The sequence below is a fragment of the Scyliorhinus torazame genome, chromosome 9 (genome assembly GCF_047496885.1).
Source record: "Scyliorhinus torazame isolate Kashiwa2021f chromosome 9, sScyTor2.1, whole genome shotgun sequence".
Taxonomy (NCBI): Eukaryota; Metazoa; Chordata; class Chondrichthyes; order Carcharhiniformes; family Scyliorhinidae; genus Scyliorhinus; species Scyliorhinus torazame.
Window position 1 is genome coordinate 112,028,898 of NC_092715.1, and position 17,441 is coordinate 112,046,338.

Here is a 17,441-nt window from a genome sequence, read left to right on the forward strand (position 1 = left end):
CGGGCGCCTTGATCCGTCGTTGAGAGTGCCGCAGTGCTGGTCAGGCGTCGGCTCGGTCGTCGATGACTCCGGGAGCGTGTCGATATCCACTTCATCCCCGGGTGGGATCAAGGGGAGGACGGATTGTCCTGGAGCGGAGACTGTGGTGGGGTGTGCTGGGAGAAGGGAGGGTGGCGCCGGGGTGGGGGGGGGGGGGGGGTGGGGGGGGAACCCAGCTGGTGCCAGGACTGTAGGGCCAGCTGGACGGCCTTCCAGACCGTCCCATTCTCCCACTCCACCTGCCCGTTTCCCCGGGGGTTGTAGCTGGTCGTCCTGCTCGAGGCAATGCCCCTGTTGAGCAGGTACTGGCGCAGCTCATCGCTCATAAATGAGGATCCCCGGTCGCTGTGGACATAGGCGGGGAAATCGAACAGAGTGAAGATGGTGTTGAGGGCTTTGGTGACGGTAGCAGACGTCATATCAGGGCATGGGATGGCGAAGGGGAATCTGGAATATTCATCGACCACATTGAGAAAATACATGTTGCGGTCGGTGCAGGGGAGGGGCCCTTTGAAGTCCACGCTGAGGCATTCAAAGGGGCGGGAGGCCTTCACCAGGCGCGCACGGTCTGGCCAGTAGAAGTGCGGTTTATACTCCGTGCAGAACTGGCAGTTTCTGGTGACAGCCCAGGCTTCCTTGATGGAGTTGGGCAGATTGCGGGCCTTAATGAAGTGATAAAAGCGGGTGATCCCTGGGTGACAGAGATGGTCGTGCAGGGTCCGGAGTCAGTCCACTTGTGCGCTGACACATGTACCTCGGGACACGGCTACCAGGGGCTCGTTGAGCTTACCGGGGCGATACAAAATCTCGTAATTAAAGGTGGAGAGCTCAATCCTCCACCACAAGATCTTATCCGCTGTGTGTTGTTAAACATGAAGGCAACCAACTGTTGGTGTGTGAGGAGAGTGAACCTCCTGTCGGCCAGGTAATGCCTCCAGTGCCGCACAGCTTCAACGATAGCTTGGGCCTCCTTTTCGACGGAGGAGTGCCCAATTTCGGAGGCATTGGAGGGTGCGGGAAAAGAATGCCATGGGCCTGCCTGCCTGGTTGAGGGTGGCGGCCAGAGCGACGTCTGATGCATCGCTCTCGACTTGGCAGGGGAGCGTCTCGTCGACCGCGTGCATCGCGGCCTTGGCGATGTCGGCCTTGATACGGTTGGTGGCCTGGTGAGCTCGGCCATCAGTGGGAAACCGGTGGAGTGGATGAGTGGGCGGGCCTTGTCCGCATAGTTAGGGACCCACTGGGCGTAGTACGAAAAGAACCCCAGGCATCGTTTGAGGGTCTTGGGGCAGTGGGGAAGGGGGAAATCCATGAGGGGGTGCATGTGATCGGAGTCGGGACCTAGAACTCCGTTCTGAACCACATAGCCGAGGATGGCTAATCGGTTCGTGCTGAACACACACTTCTCCTTGTTGTAGGTTAGGTTGAGGAGTTTGGCGATGTGGAGAAATTTGGAAAGGTTAGCGTCGTGGTCCTGCTGGTCGTGGCCGCAGATGGTGATTTTATCCAGGTACGGGAAAGTGGCCCACAGTCCGTACCGGTCGACCATTCGGTCCATCTCCCATTGGAAGACTGAGAGTCTGTTAGTGACGCCGAAGGGAACCCCAAGGAAATGGTAAAGGCGGCCGTCCGCTTCAAACGCGGTGTATGGGTGGTCCGCCTTGCGAATGGGGAGCTGGTGGTAGGCAGATTTCAGGTCCACTGTCGAGAATATCCGGTACTGTGCAATCTTATTGACCATATCAGATATGCGTGGGAGGGGGTACGCGTCGAGCTGCGTGTACCGATTGATGGTCTGACTGTAGTCAACGACCATCCTGTTTTTCTCCCCCGTTTTCACCACTAACACTTGGGCTCTCCAGGGGCTGTTGCTGGCCTCAATGATATCTTCCCGCAGCAGCCCCTGGACCTCAGACCCGATGAAGGTCCTGTCCTGGGTGCTGTACCGTCTGCTCCTGGTGGCGATGGGTTTGCAATCCGGGGTGAGGTTTGCAAACAGAGAAGGCGGGTCGACCTTAAGGGTCGTGAGACCGCATACAGTAAGGGGTGGTAGGGGCCCGCCAAATTTCAGGGTTAGGCTCTGGAGGTTGCACTGGAAGTCCAGGCCGAGTAGCAAGGCAGCGCAGAGGTTGGGGAGGACGTTGAGCCGAAAGCCGCTGAACTCTACCCCCTGAATGGTGAGGATGGCGATGCAGTACCCCCGGATCACCACAGACTGGGATCCGCAGGCCAGGGAGATTCTTTGGTTAATGGGGTGTACTGCGAGGGAGCAGCACCTTACCGTATCGGAGGGGTTGAAGCTCTCAGTGCTCCCGGAGTCCAGAAGGCAGGATATCTCATGCCCATTGACCTTCACCTTTGTCGACGCGGTCACGAGGTTGTGCGGTCGGGACTGGTCGATCGTGACGGAAGCGAGACGCGGCTGGTCGGCGGCGGTTGCAGGCGAAGAGTGGCCCGATGAGGTGCCGACTGGCAGGGGTCCTGAGGCGGGGAAGATGGTGGTGCCCACGGGCCGCACATGCCCTGAGGCAGGCAAGATGGCGGCGCCCTCGGGCCGCATGTTTCCTGGGGCAGGCAAGGCGGCTCCATCCATTGGTTGTGAGGCAAGCAAGATGGCGGCGCCCATGGGCCGCACGTGTTGTGAGGGGAGCAAGATGGCGGCGCCCACGGGCCGCACGTGGTCTGAGGCGAGGAAGATGGCGGTGCCCACTGGCCGCACGCGGGGGTGCAGGGACAATAGCGGCAATTGAGCGGGCCTGGCACACTGCAGCGAAATGTCCTTTCTTGCCGCAGACCTTGCAGAGGGCGCTCCGCGCTGGGCAGTGCTGCCGGGGGTGTTTTGTCTGTCCGCAGAAGTAGCACTTGGGTCCCCCAAGGTTGGTTGGCTGCTGCATGGCGCAGGCCTGGGGTTGGCAGGGGGTGGTCGCTGATGGGGTCCACTATCGGGTGGCCGCTGGTGATGCCCACAATGGCCAGGAGGGGTGGGCCGTGCGGTCGGGGGCATACGCCTGTATGTTGCGTGAGGTGACTGTAAGCGAGAGCGCTACTTTCTTGGTCGCCGCGAGGTCAAGCGTAGCCCCTTCGAAGAGGCGCTGGCGGATGTATGCCGACCCTATGCCCGTAATGAACGCGTCTCTCATTAGCTGGTTAGAATGTTCAGCGTCCGAAACGGCCTGGCAGTCACAGTCTCTCACCAGGGCGAGCAGGGCACGCCAGAAATCTTCCACAGACACACCAGGAAGTTGGTGCCGCATGGACACGAGGTGCCTGGCATAGATCTTGTTGGTCTGCTGAGTGTAGTTCTCCTTCAGTAGCGCCATGGCCTCTGCCTAGGTAGGTGCGTCCGGGATGAGGGGAAAGACATCGGAGCTCAGCCGCGTGTACAGAATCTGGAGCTTCTGTGCTTCTGGGATTGGGTCTGTCGCAGATCCGATGTATGCTTCAAAGCAAGAGTTTAGAAGAATGTTTAGAAGAATTGCCTTTAGAAGGGGTATCGCATAGAAACCATAAATTTCTAACAGAAGTAGACAGGGTAGATGCAGGAAGAATGTTCCCGATGGCGGGAGAGTCCAGAACCAGGGGTAAGGATATGGAGTGAACAATTTAGGACTGAGATGAGGAGAAATTTCTTCATCCAAAGAGTGGTAAGCCTGGGGAATCTGCTATCCCAGAAATTAATTGAGGCCAAAGCAGTGTGTGTTTTCAAGAAGGAGTTAGATATAGCTCTTGGGCCCAAAGGGATCAAAGGATAAGGGGGGATACAGGAACAGGTTCCTGAGTTAGATGATCAGCCATGATCATATTGAATGGTGAAGCAGGCTTGAAGGGCTCTTGCCCTATATTCTGTGTTTTATGTTTTTATGTCCCTGATTTTCTTTCGCAGGAAAAGTTTCCATTCCATCTAAGTTCAGCTGATGTGTGATCATCAGAAACTGATTGTGCACATTTGTGCCAAGTACCTTGGAAGTTTTCACGACTCCTACATCATGAGCCACTCCCAGTTATCACAGATATTCAAAGGCTGCTGGGTAACAAGGGGTACATGTTGCAGAGTTGGCTCAAGACACTCATGCATGACCTCAAAGTGTCTCAGAATAGAGTGACAACAAAGCATGCTCTGTGACAAGGTCCATCATTGGACAAACCATTGGCATCATGAAGATGCGCTTCTATTGTTTGGAGCGATCAGGTGGGGTTTTGCACAACTCTCCAGAGAGGATGTCCCTTCACAATTGCTTCACAGCTCCAGGGTCCCAGGTTCGATTCCGGCTTGGGTCACTGTCTGTGTGGAGTCTGCACATCCTCCCAGTGTGTGCGTGGGTTTCCTCCGGGTGCTCCAGTTTCCTCCCACAGTCCAAAGATGTGCAGGTTAGGTGGATTGGCCATGATAAATTGCCCTTAGTGTCCAAATATTGCCCTTAGTATTGGGTGCGGTTACTGGGTTATGGGGATAGGGTGGAGGTATTGACCTTGGGTAGGATGCTCTTTCTAAGAGCCGGTACAGACTAGATGGGCCGAATGGCCTCCTTCTGCACCATAAATTCTATGATAATCATGGTGGTCTGTTGTACTCTGCAGAGCCTTGTTCTTCAAAAGTGAGATTACTTGCCATAGAGAGTCATGGAAGAAACAGAGGTTTCCTCAGTCAAGGAGGACTTGGAAGGGCAAGGTCCTGAGGAGGGCGATGATGGTCAACTTCTACGTGAGGATTCCCCCGTAGCTGCATGATGCAGAAGATGTGTCCATGACACACTGATGGCCACAAACGTCCAGAAGAAGAAGTAAGGTCCAGTCAAGGGGACCCGAGCACATTTCTCTTGTTCTCTTGTCCCTTAGTGCCATGGAAGTGATCGGAAAAGGTCTTTATAAGCAAGAGACATCGCAAGCACAGCCAATATTCAACCTTGTACTTGTAACCCTCAAGGGTCACAAGCCCTCATTCTTGGAAAGATTAGCACTCGAAGCTGCGTATAGCAATGCAAACTCTCTGTCATACCTGTCACAAAGAAAGATGGATCAGAGGTCACTCATCTCACTTCCAAGATATCACTGCAGTACCTCCTTGGCCCAATCATAGAATTCCTACAATGCAGAAGGAGGCCATTAGCCCCATCATGTCTGCACCGGCCCTCTAAAAGAGCACCCTACCTAGGCCCATACCCCAACTATCCTCATAACCCAGTAACCCCATCTATCCTTTTCACACTCAGGGGCAATTTAGCATGGCCATTCCACCTAACCTGCACATCTGTGGGAGGAAACCGGAGCACCCGCAGGAAACCCAAGCAGATATGGGGAGAACATGCAGACTCCACACAGACAGTCATCCGAGGCTGGAATTGAACCCGGATCCCTGGCGCTGTGAGGCAAGTTGGAGGTAGGGCTGTTTGCTGTTGGCTGCACAATGTTCAGCACTATTTGTGACTCCAAGATACTGAAGCGCTTCATGCCGAAATGCAGCAAGACCTGGACAATATCCAGATTTGGGCTGACAGGTGGCAAGTAAAATTCTCGCAACACAAACACTAGGCAATGACCACCTCCAACAAGATAAATTCTAACCATCGCCCTTGACATCCAATGGCATTACCATCACTGAATTCCCCACTATCAACATCCTGGGGGTTACCATTGACCAAAAACTGAACTGGACTAGCCATATTAATACTATGGTTACAAAAGCAGGTGAAAGGTTAGGAATCCTGTGACGAGTAACTCACCTCCTGACTCCCCAAAGCGCATGCACAATCTACAAGGCATATGTCAGGAGTGTGATGGAATACTCTCCACTTGCCTGGATGAGTGCAGTTCCAACGACATTCAAGAAACTTCATACCATCCAGGGCAAAACAGCCCGCTTGATTGGCACCTCTTCCACAAATATTCACTCCGTCCACCACCGATGAACAGTAGCAGGCATGTGTACCATTTTAGGAACTCACTAAAGTTCATTAGGCAGCATCTTCCAAACATACATCTTCCAAACATACCTGTCATCTTTCTTTGTGACAGGTATGACAGAGGGTTTGCATGTCATTTAGAAGAACAAGGGCAGCAGACGCATGGAAACACCACCACCTGGAAGTTCCCCTCCAAGTCTCACACCCTTGGAAATATACTGCCGTTCCTTCAGTATTGCTGGGCGAAAATCCTGGAACTCCCTCCCTAACAACACTGTGGATGTACCTACACCACATGGAGTGCAGTGGTTCAAGAAGGTAGCTCACCACCACTTTCTCAAGGGCAATTAGGGATGGGAAATAATCCCGTGAATTAATTTATAAAAAAGCTGCGTATTGTGCAGTCACTGCCTCCTGAAGGACACACTTACAGCAGCTACATCACACAGTTGTAGAGACCCAAATGGCTCCAGATCATGTGCTTATATACTCACAATGAACACAGCCCAGTGTTGATGATACAACATTACATTTAACTCTCCACGACACACATGAGCTCACATAATTCCGTGGTGTGCTGCAATGCATAAAGGATCAAATCTCATTGTGTAGTCACGAGCAGGATATGGCTGAACACATCTCCTTGCGTGACACAAGGAGCAAGTGACAAACATTAATCTAATGCTCACAAAGGGAGGCAATCACAGAATGGGAACTTGGGTCACGCTTAAATAAGACGGCACTTGAATTCATATGCAAAAGGCATTCACATGGCGAAAGCACTATCATGAACCCAAGATGTATTTATAAAGCTGTTTGATAAATCTTGGGACAGGTGGTAACATAAGTAGTAATGTCACTGAACCCTTAATCCAGAGGTCCAGGCTAATTCTCAGGGAAGCTGATGGAATTTAAATTTAATTAATAAAATGAAAACCTTTGAATGAGTAAACTGGTCGAAAGTGCCTGAGGTTTTACAGGCACAACAAACCCATAGAGGACTCAACTGTACTCAGTTGCTGGGAGTGGCTGATCTTGCCTTCCCCACAGGAACAGTCCTTGTCCACCCATTCCAGCTCAGCTGCCCCCTTTCTCAAATGTAGGGAGCTCCTGGATATCTGCCATCCCTCCTCCTGTCTGACATCTCTTTTTCTTTGTGGGTAAGTTTGGCCTGCATGAAGACAAATGGATGGATGGTATTGAGAAGGAATGGAGGTTGGGAAGCATGCATACTTGCTGTGTATGCTGAGCCCTCCCAGCAAGGACTGAAGATGCCATTTGTGCAGGTTGATAGGCGGGATGATGGTGATGGTGACGTGTTTGTGAGACATTCAGTGCTGATGTCTCCTCCACTATTAGTGTGTGGGATCCCTGAGGAGTATAACCTTTCAAGTGCCTGGTGCCATTACAAGAGTGTGAGTTTGGAGTGACTTATCCTGTTGGAATGGATTCGATCATTCATCCTTGTCCTGCATGGCAGGGAATTTCATTTATGGGCCCTGACGGCACTGACCTCCGCTGCAACCCGCCCCACCTAACCCCTCACTCTCTCCTCCCCTTCCACCCTTCCTCCCCACCAACTGGAGATCTCTGTTCACAGAGCTATCTCGAGAGAGGTCGGGCTGGGGTCATCTCGAGAGGTCAGCGAATCGAAAGAGGTCAGCGAATCCCCAGACCTGGAAGGTCAGGGAGTTCTGAGGCCCGCAAAGTTGGCCCAGAGACTGGCAGGAGGGGTAGGGGAAAGAGTTTGGACATGGGTAGGATAAAGCGGAGAGTGCTTGTTGGAAGAAGGGAAGGAGGGAGAGTTTGGAGAAAAGGAGAGGGTTAGAGGCTAGAGAGGGTTTGATTTTATGGATTGGAGGGAGAGGGAGGGTTTGGAGGTTAGAGGGATGAGGAGAGTTTGGATGCTGGAGGGAGGAGAGTTTGAAGGTTGGGGAGAGGGATAAATTGGAAACTGGAGTGAGTAGAGAGCTTGGAGGCAGAGCGAGGAGAGTTTGGAGCCTGAGGGAGGGGGAGACGTTGGAGACTGATATTGATTGCATGGCAACTAGAAGGGAAATGCAGGGAACAGCACCAAACATTCTACATAGCTGCTTTTGAACTCATAAAAGCCTCTGAAACTGTCAACATTGAGGGATCATGGAGTGTCCTCCTCAGTTTTGACAGCTCCCAAAGGTTTGTCACCATCCTCCACCTGCCCCATGATGACGTGTAAACCTGACTACCAGATCCACCACCGATCCAATTCATGTTTGGACTGAGATCACACAAAGCTGTGTCATCGCAGCAATGTTCTGCTTGATCTTCTGTGCTACAATGTTCCATCTCACCCTCAGCAAGCTCTCTGTTGGAGTGAAGCTCAGCGGCACGGTAGCACAGTGGGTAGCATTGTTGCTTCACAGCTCCAGGGTCCCAGGTTCGATTCCCGGCTTGGGTCACTGTCTGTGTGGAGTCTGCACGTTCTCTCTCTGTCTGCGTGGGTTTCCTCCGGGTGCTCCGGTTTCCGCCCACAAGTCCCGAAAAACGTGCTGTTAGGTAATTTGGACATTCTGAATTCTCACTCTGTGTACCCGAACAGGCGTCGGAATGTGGCGACTCGGGGCTTTTCACGGTAACCTCATTAAAATGTTAATGTAAGCCTACTTGTGACAATAAATATTATTAAATAGGAATTTGTTCCACCTCCGCTGCTTGCAGGTCAAATCCAAGGTCATCCAAAGAACAATTCAGCACAGGAACAGGCCCTTTGGCCCTCCAAGCCTGTACCAGTCATGATACCACCCTTGGCCAAAACCCTCAGCACCTTCTGGTGCTGAATCCGTCTATACCCATTCTATCCATGGATTTGTCAAGATACCTTGAACGCCGTTAATGTATCTGCTTCCACAACCTCCCCTGACAATGCGTTCCAGGCACTCACCACCCTCTGTGTAAAAAAACCTGCCTCGCACCTCTCCTCTTAACTCTCTGCCAATCACTACCTCAACTCGCCTTCCAATAACTACCTCATCTCCCTCCCAATCACTACCACAACTCGCTCCCAATCACAATGTCAACTTCCTCCCAATCACGAACTCAACTCCCTCCCAATCACTACTTGAACTCCCTCCCAATCACTACCTGAACACCCTCGCAATCATGACTTCAATGTCTCTCCCAATCACGACCTCAACTCCCTTCCAAATCACTACCTTTACTACCACAATTATTCACAACATATATTAATGATTAGGATGAGGGAATTAAATGTACCTTTGCAAAGTTTACGGATGACACAAAAATAGGGGGGGAAGGCAAGTGGTGAGGATGACACAAAGAGTCTACAGAGAGATATAGACAGGTTAAATGACTGGGCAAAAACATGGCAGAACGAATATAATGTAAGAAAATGTGAAGTGATGCACTTTGGTAGGAAAAACAAAAGAGCTGAATGTTATTTAAATGGAGAAAGCCTGCAGAGTTGTAGTGCAGAGGGATTTGGGGGTCCTCATGCATAAATCCCAAGAAGCTGGCATTCAAGTTCAGTCGGTGATTGGGAAGTCAGTGGAATGTTGGTCTTCATTTCAAAGGGAATGGAGTATGAAAATAGGGAAGTTTTGCTAAAACCGTACAAGGCAATAGTTAGACTACACCTGGTCCCTGTTATAACCTGCCCGGATCAGATTGAATAGCGATAATTGGTTACCCCATGATGTCATCAACTAAATAGAAGAACAGAAATTAACTGAAGGATAAATTAAAAGGGGCCGTTTCTAAAATACAAATGGAGCACAGCCCAAAAAGAACAAAGAGGAACGGAAACTTAAAAAACATAAGTCAAAATGTGAAAACTGGGGTCGATGAAGCAATCGAACCCATGCGACCCCACTGAGCACGGAAGGCCTCAAGTGTGCCCGTGGACACCACATGCTCCCTCTCCAGGGACATCCGGCCACGAATGAAGCAGCGGAAGAGGGGCAGACAGTCCTGTCGGACAACCCCCTCGGTTGCTGCCAGCCTGGACCTGTTTATGGCAAGCTTTGCCAGGCACAGGAGAGGGTTCATGAGGAGGTCCGCCACATTCCCCACTGGTTACCCCATGATCCTTTGGGAATATGATCTTCCCCAAGTGGGGAGGGAGCAATCATTAGCAGGGCAGCTGTATAAATAGAGCTGGCTTGTGTGGTACCAGCTAGAGAGGGGACCACTAGTGAACTGCTGGTACTTTGTACACATTGTTGTAAATAAAGTTACTTTCTCTTTGACTCTACAAACTTGTGCTGGATTCTTCGTGCTTATCTAAGGAAAAATATACTGGCATTGCAAGCAATTCAGAGAAGATTCACTCGGTTGTTCCTGCATATGGAGAGATTTTCTTATGAGGAGAGGTGGAGTATATTGGGTCTGTACTCATTAGAGTTTAGAAAAATGAGAGGTGACCTTACTGAGACAGGAGAATGGATCTCAGGGGGCTTGACAGGGTAGATGCTGAGAGGATGTTTCCTCTTTTGGGAGAGTTTGGAACCAGAGGCCTAATCTCAGAGTAAAGGGGTCGCCCATTTAAGACAGAGATGAGGAGGAATTCATTTTCTCAGAGGGTAGTGAATCTGAGGAATTCTTTACCCCAGACGGCTGTTGAGGCTGGGTTGTTAAGTATGTTCCAGGCTGCGATAGGCAGATTTTTAATCAGTAAGGGAATCGAGGGTCATGGTGATAAGACAGAAAAGCGGAGTTGAAGATTATTAGATCAGATCAGTCATGCCTCATTGAATGGAGCAGATTCAATGGCCTGAATGGCCTACTTCTGCTCCTACTCCTTACTGTCTTATGGTCAGTCACTAACTTAACTCCCCCACCCAATCACCTCCTATACTCCCTCATCTAATTGCCCCCCGGCCCCTCCCGATCAGTAACTGAATCCCACTTCCATTCATTACTGTGATGAACGGTTACTGCCTTGTCATCATGTAAGGTGATGTCCCCTTTAAGACCGGGCTTGGAACCCTGGGGACTCCGCCTCTGGCTCCGCCCATCTGTGAGCCATATATAAGGGGCTGCCTTGTGGGCTGTGCAGCAGTTAGCACACGTCTCGGCTCTAGCATAGTTCTTAGTCTATTAAAGCCTTCTTTACCGTTTACACTCTAAGCGTCGTTATTGAGGGTACCACAATTACCTTGGCGACTGTCCTTACCTTTACCTCGGCCCCTTCAATCACCGGTCAACACAAAACAACTGCCAGGTGTTTTGTTTTTGCTAAGCCGTTGTGTACGAATTGGGGTCACATGACCATCAATTGTGTAGAGGCGGTATGGTGGCACAGTGGTTAGCACTGCTGCCTCACAGTGTCAGGGACCCGGGTTCAATTCTGGCCTTGCCTGACTGTGTAGAGTATGCACATTCTCCCAGTGTATGCTTGTGTTTCCTATGGGTGCTCTCGTTTCCTCCCACTGTCCAAAGGTGTGCAGGTTAGGTGTATTGACCATGCTAAATTGCCCCTTAATGCCCAAGAATGTGTCGGTTCGGCCTAGGTAAGGTGTTCTTTCAAAGGGTCGGTGTAGACTCGACGGGCCAAATGGCCTCCTTCTGCCCTGTAGTAATTCTATGGTTCTTGGCTCGACTGTTGGAAGAAAGAATGGTGTGCTTACTCTTCTACCTCTGGAAGAACTCCACAGTTCTACAGCTCCACATCTTATCCCGGGTCAGCCCAGGTAGAGAACTTGATAGATTCTCAGAGGATCCTCTGTACGCCAGGCTGCTGTTTCCAAACTCATTCAATGTCACTAAAGTCCACAGATTCTTGTTATACGATCTGCATAACCCCAAAAACCAAATAAATCAATTTCTACGACTAATCTATTTCATTTTGTGATTGGAAAGTACAAAAGCCGACAGTCCCCCGTTCCATTAGCTGAGAGTGAGCAATTATGCAGGTTGTTGCTTTATAATTTGATTCTCTTTAAATTCAGAATCTAAGTTTTACCAGTGTTTCCTGGGGCAAATGCATTTTAAACTTCCTCCTTCTGCATCAAGGGAAACACAAAAGGAATGTACACCATATCTGATACTAGCTCGAATATGCTGCATAAATCAGCCTCAGGATAAAATCTGTTTAGTTTCGGATTTATCTTCTCATTGCATCATCACCATTTAGTTGGTATATGGAGATGGATTAGATTAGTAGGGCTAGCAGTCTCTCCCTTGCAACCAAGAGCTGAAAACCAACAAGCTGAAAATTCCCTTGATAGAGTTTGGAGGAATTTAGAATAAAATACAGAATTTCTGTTTCCCCAAAGACTAATCCACTATTTCATGATTGCTGGGCTGTGAAATGGGGCTTCGCAGCAGTACTGTTGCTAGCGTTACATAAGCCCAAGGGAAGAAAATGATGCACAATGCATTGCAGGTGTTTCTGGCTGCCTCCGGCCTGGCCCGCCCGGCATCCCAATGCTGGAAAAGGGCTAGCATGCGGTCTCATGCTCGGAAGTGTGCTCCTGTGGCTGGGCTGCTGCCATTCTTGGGTATCTGAAAACAGATGTCAGCAGGGGGAGGTTGGGGTGGGGGAAGGGAATACAAGAGGGCGGCACGGTAGCACAGTGGTTAGCACAGCTGCTTCACAGCTGCAGGGTCCCAGGTTCGATTCCTGGCTTGGGTCACTGTCTGCGCGGAGTCTGCACATTCTCCCCGTGTCTGCGTGGGTTTCCTCCAGGTGCTCCGGTTTCCTCCCACAGTCTAAAGATTTGCAGGTTAGGTGGATTGGCCACACTAAATTGCCCTTAGTGTCCAAAAAGGTTACTGGATTGCGGGGATTGGGTGGTGATGTGGGCTGAGATAGGCTGATCTTTCCATGGGCCTGTGCAGACGCGATAGGCCGAATGGCCTCCTTCTGCACTGTAAATTCTATGATCTAAGAGATCCGTGCTAACCCATGAGCACCTTTCTCTTCCTGTGAGCCAGAGCCAGTGACCCAGTGAGCCAGAGAAGACACAGCCAGAATGAGGGACAGTGAACAGTGAGTTTGGGAATTTGAAGCTAGGCGGGAATTCGAAGTTGGGTGGGGAGGAGGTGCTTTTTATCCCTGGTAAGTGACTGGTAAGTAGTTTTGCCTTTCATTTGGATATTCATTTATTTTTTCTTTCGTTTTTTGGAATTGCAGTTGTATAAGTTTACCTAAGGTTTAAGACATGGCAGGAGATCCCAGACCTGTGTCATATTCCTCGTGTGCGATGTGAGAGCTCAGGGACATGTCCACTGTCCCTGGCTCCTTCACGTGTAAGAAATGTGTCCAGTTGCAGCTCCGTGTTAGACAGCTTGACGGCTCTGGAGCTGCGGGTGGACTCACTTTGAAGCATCCGCGATGCTGAGGATGTCGTGGATAGCACGTTTAGCGAGTTGGTCACACCGCAGGTGAAAGTTACTGAGGGAGATAGGAAATGGGTGACCAAAAGACAGATAAAAAGTAGGAAGGCAGTACAGGTGTCCCCTGCGGTCATCTCCCTGCAAAACAGATATGCCGCTTTGGATACTGTTGAAGGAGATGGCTCACCAGGGGAAAGCAGCTGCAGCCAGGTTCATGGCACCGTGGCTGGCTCTGCTGCGCAGGAAGAAGAATCATAGAATTTACAGTGCAGAAGGAGGCCATTCGGCCCATCAAGTCTGCACCAGCTCTTGGAAAGAGCACCCTACCCAAGGTCAACACCTACACCCCATCCCCATAACCCAGTAATCCCACCCAACACTAAGGGCAATTTTGGACACTAAGGGCAATTTATCATGGCCAATCCACCTAACCTGCACATCTTTGGACTGTGGGAGGAAACCGGAACACCCGGAGGAAACCCACGCACACACGGGGAGGATGTGCAGACTCCGCACAGACAGTGACCCAAGCTGGAATCGAACCTGGGACCCCGGAGCTGTGAAGCACTTGTGCTATCCACAATGCTACCGTGCTTCCCAAAATGGCAGAGCTATAGTGATAGGTGATTCAAACATAAGGGGAATAGACAGACGGTTCTGCGGATGCAATCGAGACTCCAGGATGGTATGTTGCCTCCCTGGTGCAAGGGTGAACAGCCAGCTGTCATAGTGCACAGAGGCACCAACGGTATAGGTAAAAAAAAAAGGATGAGGTCCTACAAGCTGAATTCAGGAAGTTAGGAGTTAAACTAAAAAGTAGGACCTCAAAGGTAGTAATCTCAGGATTACTACCAGTGCCAGGAACTAGTCAGAGTAGGAATGTCAGGATAGATAGGATGAATGCATGGCTCGAGAGATGGTGCAAGAGGGAGGGATTCAAATTTTGGGGCATTGGAACCGGTTCTGGGGAGGTGGGATCAGTACAAACCGGACGGTCTGCACCTCGGCAGGACTGGAACCGATGTCCTAGGGGGGGGGGGGGGGGGGGGGGGGGCGGTTTGCTAGAGCTGTTGGGGAGGGTTTAACCTAATGTGGCGGGGGATGGGATTCGATGTAGGAAGTCGGATGGAAGTAAAACGGGGCCAGAAACAAAAAGCAGTAAGGGGGAAAGTGTAAGGCAGAGAAGCCATAGTCAAAAATCAAAAAGGGCCACAGTACAGGGTGCAGTGACCGAGGAGAGTGTGAAAAGGGAGGTGGCCAATGCAGGATTGAGGGTGTTGTACATAAATGCGCGTAGTATACAGAACAAGGGAAATGAGCTTGTTGCGCACATTGAAATTGACTGGTACGATGTTGTGGGCATCACAGAGACGTGGCTGCAAGGGGATCTGGGCTGGGTTGCATTGTTAGTAAATAATTAAGTTAAATTGATAGCAAGGAGCGATATAGGATCAGAAGGCATAGAATCTCTGTGGGTAGAGTTGAGGAATCGCAAAGGTAAGAAGACCCTGATGGGAGTTATGTACAGGCCCACTAGCAATAGTCAGGAGGTGGGGAAGAAAATAGATCAGGAGATAGAAAAGGCATGTAAAAAAGGCAATATTACAATAATCATGGGGGATTTCAATATGCAGGTGGACTGGGAAAATCAGGTTGGTAGTGGATCCCAAGAAATGGAATTTGTGGAATGTCTAAGAGATGTTATTTGGAGCAGCTTGTAACAGAGCCTACTAGGGAATAGGCAATTCTGGATTTGGTGATGTGTAATGAGGCAGACTTGATTAGGGAACTTAAGGCGAAGGAACCCTTAGGGAGCAGTGACCACAATATGATAGAATTTACCCTGCAGTTTGAGAGGGAGAAGCTGCAATCAGATGTAATGGTATTACAATTAAATAAGGGTAACTACAAAGACATGAGGGAGGAGCTGGCCAGAGTTGATTGGAGAAGGAGCCTAGCAGGGAAGACAGTGGACCAGCAATGGCAGGAGTTTTGGGGAGTTATTAGGGAGGCACAACTGAAATTCATCCCAAGGAGGAGGAAACATGCTAAGGGGAGGACAAGGCATTTATGGTTGACGAGGGATGTCAACGACAGCATAAAGGCTAAAGAAAAAGCATACAAAGTGGCGAGCATTAGGGGGAAACCAGAGGATTGGGAAGCCTTTACAAACGAGCAGAGGACAACTAAAAAAGCAATAAGGGGGGAGAAGATGAAGTATGAGTGCAAGCTAGCTAGTAATATAAAGGAAGATGGGAAGAGATTTTTTTCAATATATAAAACGTAAGAGAGAGGCAAAAATAGACATTGGACCACTAGAAAATGTAGCTGGAGATGTAATAATAGGAAACAAAGAAATGGCAGACGAATTGAATAGTTACTTTGCATCAGTCTTCACGGTGGAAGACACCAGTGGACTGCCCGAGCTCCAGGAGAACCAGGGGGCAGAGGTGAGAGCAGTGACCATTACTAAGGAGAAGGTTCTGGGGAAACTGAAAGGTTTGAAGGTGGATAAGTCACCTGGACCAGATGAACTACACCCCAGGGTTCTAAAAGAGATAGCTGAGGAAATTGTGGAAGCATTAGTGATGATCTTTCTGGAATCACTGGAGGCAGGAAGGGTCCCAGAGGACTGGAAGGTGGCTAATGTAACACCACTGTTTAAGAAGGGAGGGAGGCAGAAGACGGGAAATTATAGGCCGGTTAGCCTGACTTTGGTTATTGGTAAGATTTTAGAGTCCGTTATTAAAGATGAGACCGCGGAGCACTTGGAAGTGCATGATAAAATAGGACTGAGTCAGCACGGCTTTGTCAAATTGAGGAGGTAACAAGCAAGTTACACAAAGGAGAACCAGTGGACGTGATTTATTTTGATTTCCAGAAGGTCTTTGACAAGGTGCCGCAAAGGAGACTGTTAAATAAGTTAAGAGCGCATGGTGTTCAGGGTAAGATCCTAGCATGGATAGAGGATTGGCTGACTGGCAGAAGGCAGAGAGTGGGGATAAAGGGGTCTTTTTCAGGATGGCAGCCGGTGACTAGTGGTGTGCCTCAGGGGTCTGTGCTGGGACCACAACTTTTCACAATATACATTAATGATCTGGAAGAAGGAACTGAAGGCACTGTTGCTAGGTTTGCAGATGATACAAAGATCTGTAGAGGGACAGGTAGGATTGAGGAAGCAAGAGGGCTGCAGAAGGACTTGGACAAGCTCGGAGAGTGGGCAATGAAGTGGCAAATGAAATACAAGGTGGAAAAGTGTGAGATTATGCACTTTGGAAGGAGGAATCTAGACATAGACTATTTTCTAAATGGGGAAATGCTTCGGAAAGCAGAAGCACAAAGGGACTTGGGAGTCCTTGTTCACAATTCTGTTAAGGTTAATGTGCAGGTTCAGTCGGCAGTTAAGAAGGCAAATGCAATGTTAGCATTCATGTCAAGAGGGCTAGAATACAAGACCAGGAATGTACTTCTGAGGCTGTATAAGGCTCTGGTCAGACCCCATTTGGAGTACTGTGAGCAGTTTTGGGCCCCATATTTAAGGAAGGATGTGCTGGCCTTGGAAAGGGTCCAGAGGAGGTTCACAAGAATGATCCCTGGAATGAAGAACTTGTCGTATGATGAAAGTTTGAGGACTCTGGTCTGTACTCGTTGGAGTTTAGAAGGATGAGAGGGGATCTTATTGAAACGTACAAGATACTTTGAGGCCTGGATAGAGTGGACGTGGAGAGGATGTTTCCACTTGTAGGAAAAACTAGAACCAGAGGACACCATCTCAGATTAAAGGGACGATCCTTTAAACAGAGATGAGAAGGAATTTCTTCAGCCGGAGTGTGGTGAATCTGTGGAACTCTTTGCCGCAGAAGGCTGTGGAGGCCAATTCACTGAGGGCCTTTCAGACAGAGATAGATTGGTTCTTGATTAATAAGGGGATCAGGGGTCATGGGGAGAAGGCAGGAGAATGGGGATGAGAAAATATCAGCCATGATTGAATGGCGGAGCAGACTCGATGGGCCAAGTGGCCTAATTCTGCTCCTATGTCTTATGGTCAGTTAGCAGGCTGAGAATGAAGTGAAATTTGAGAAGGAACACACCACCTACTGTGGTGATATCATGGTTGTGTTATAATTCACTGACTGACCACTTGGAGTCTCATTAGTATATAAGTGA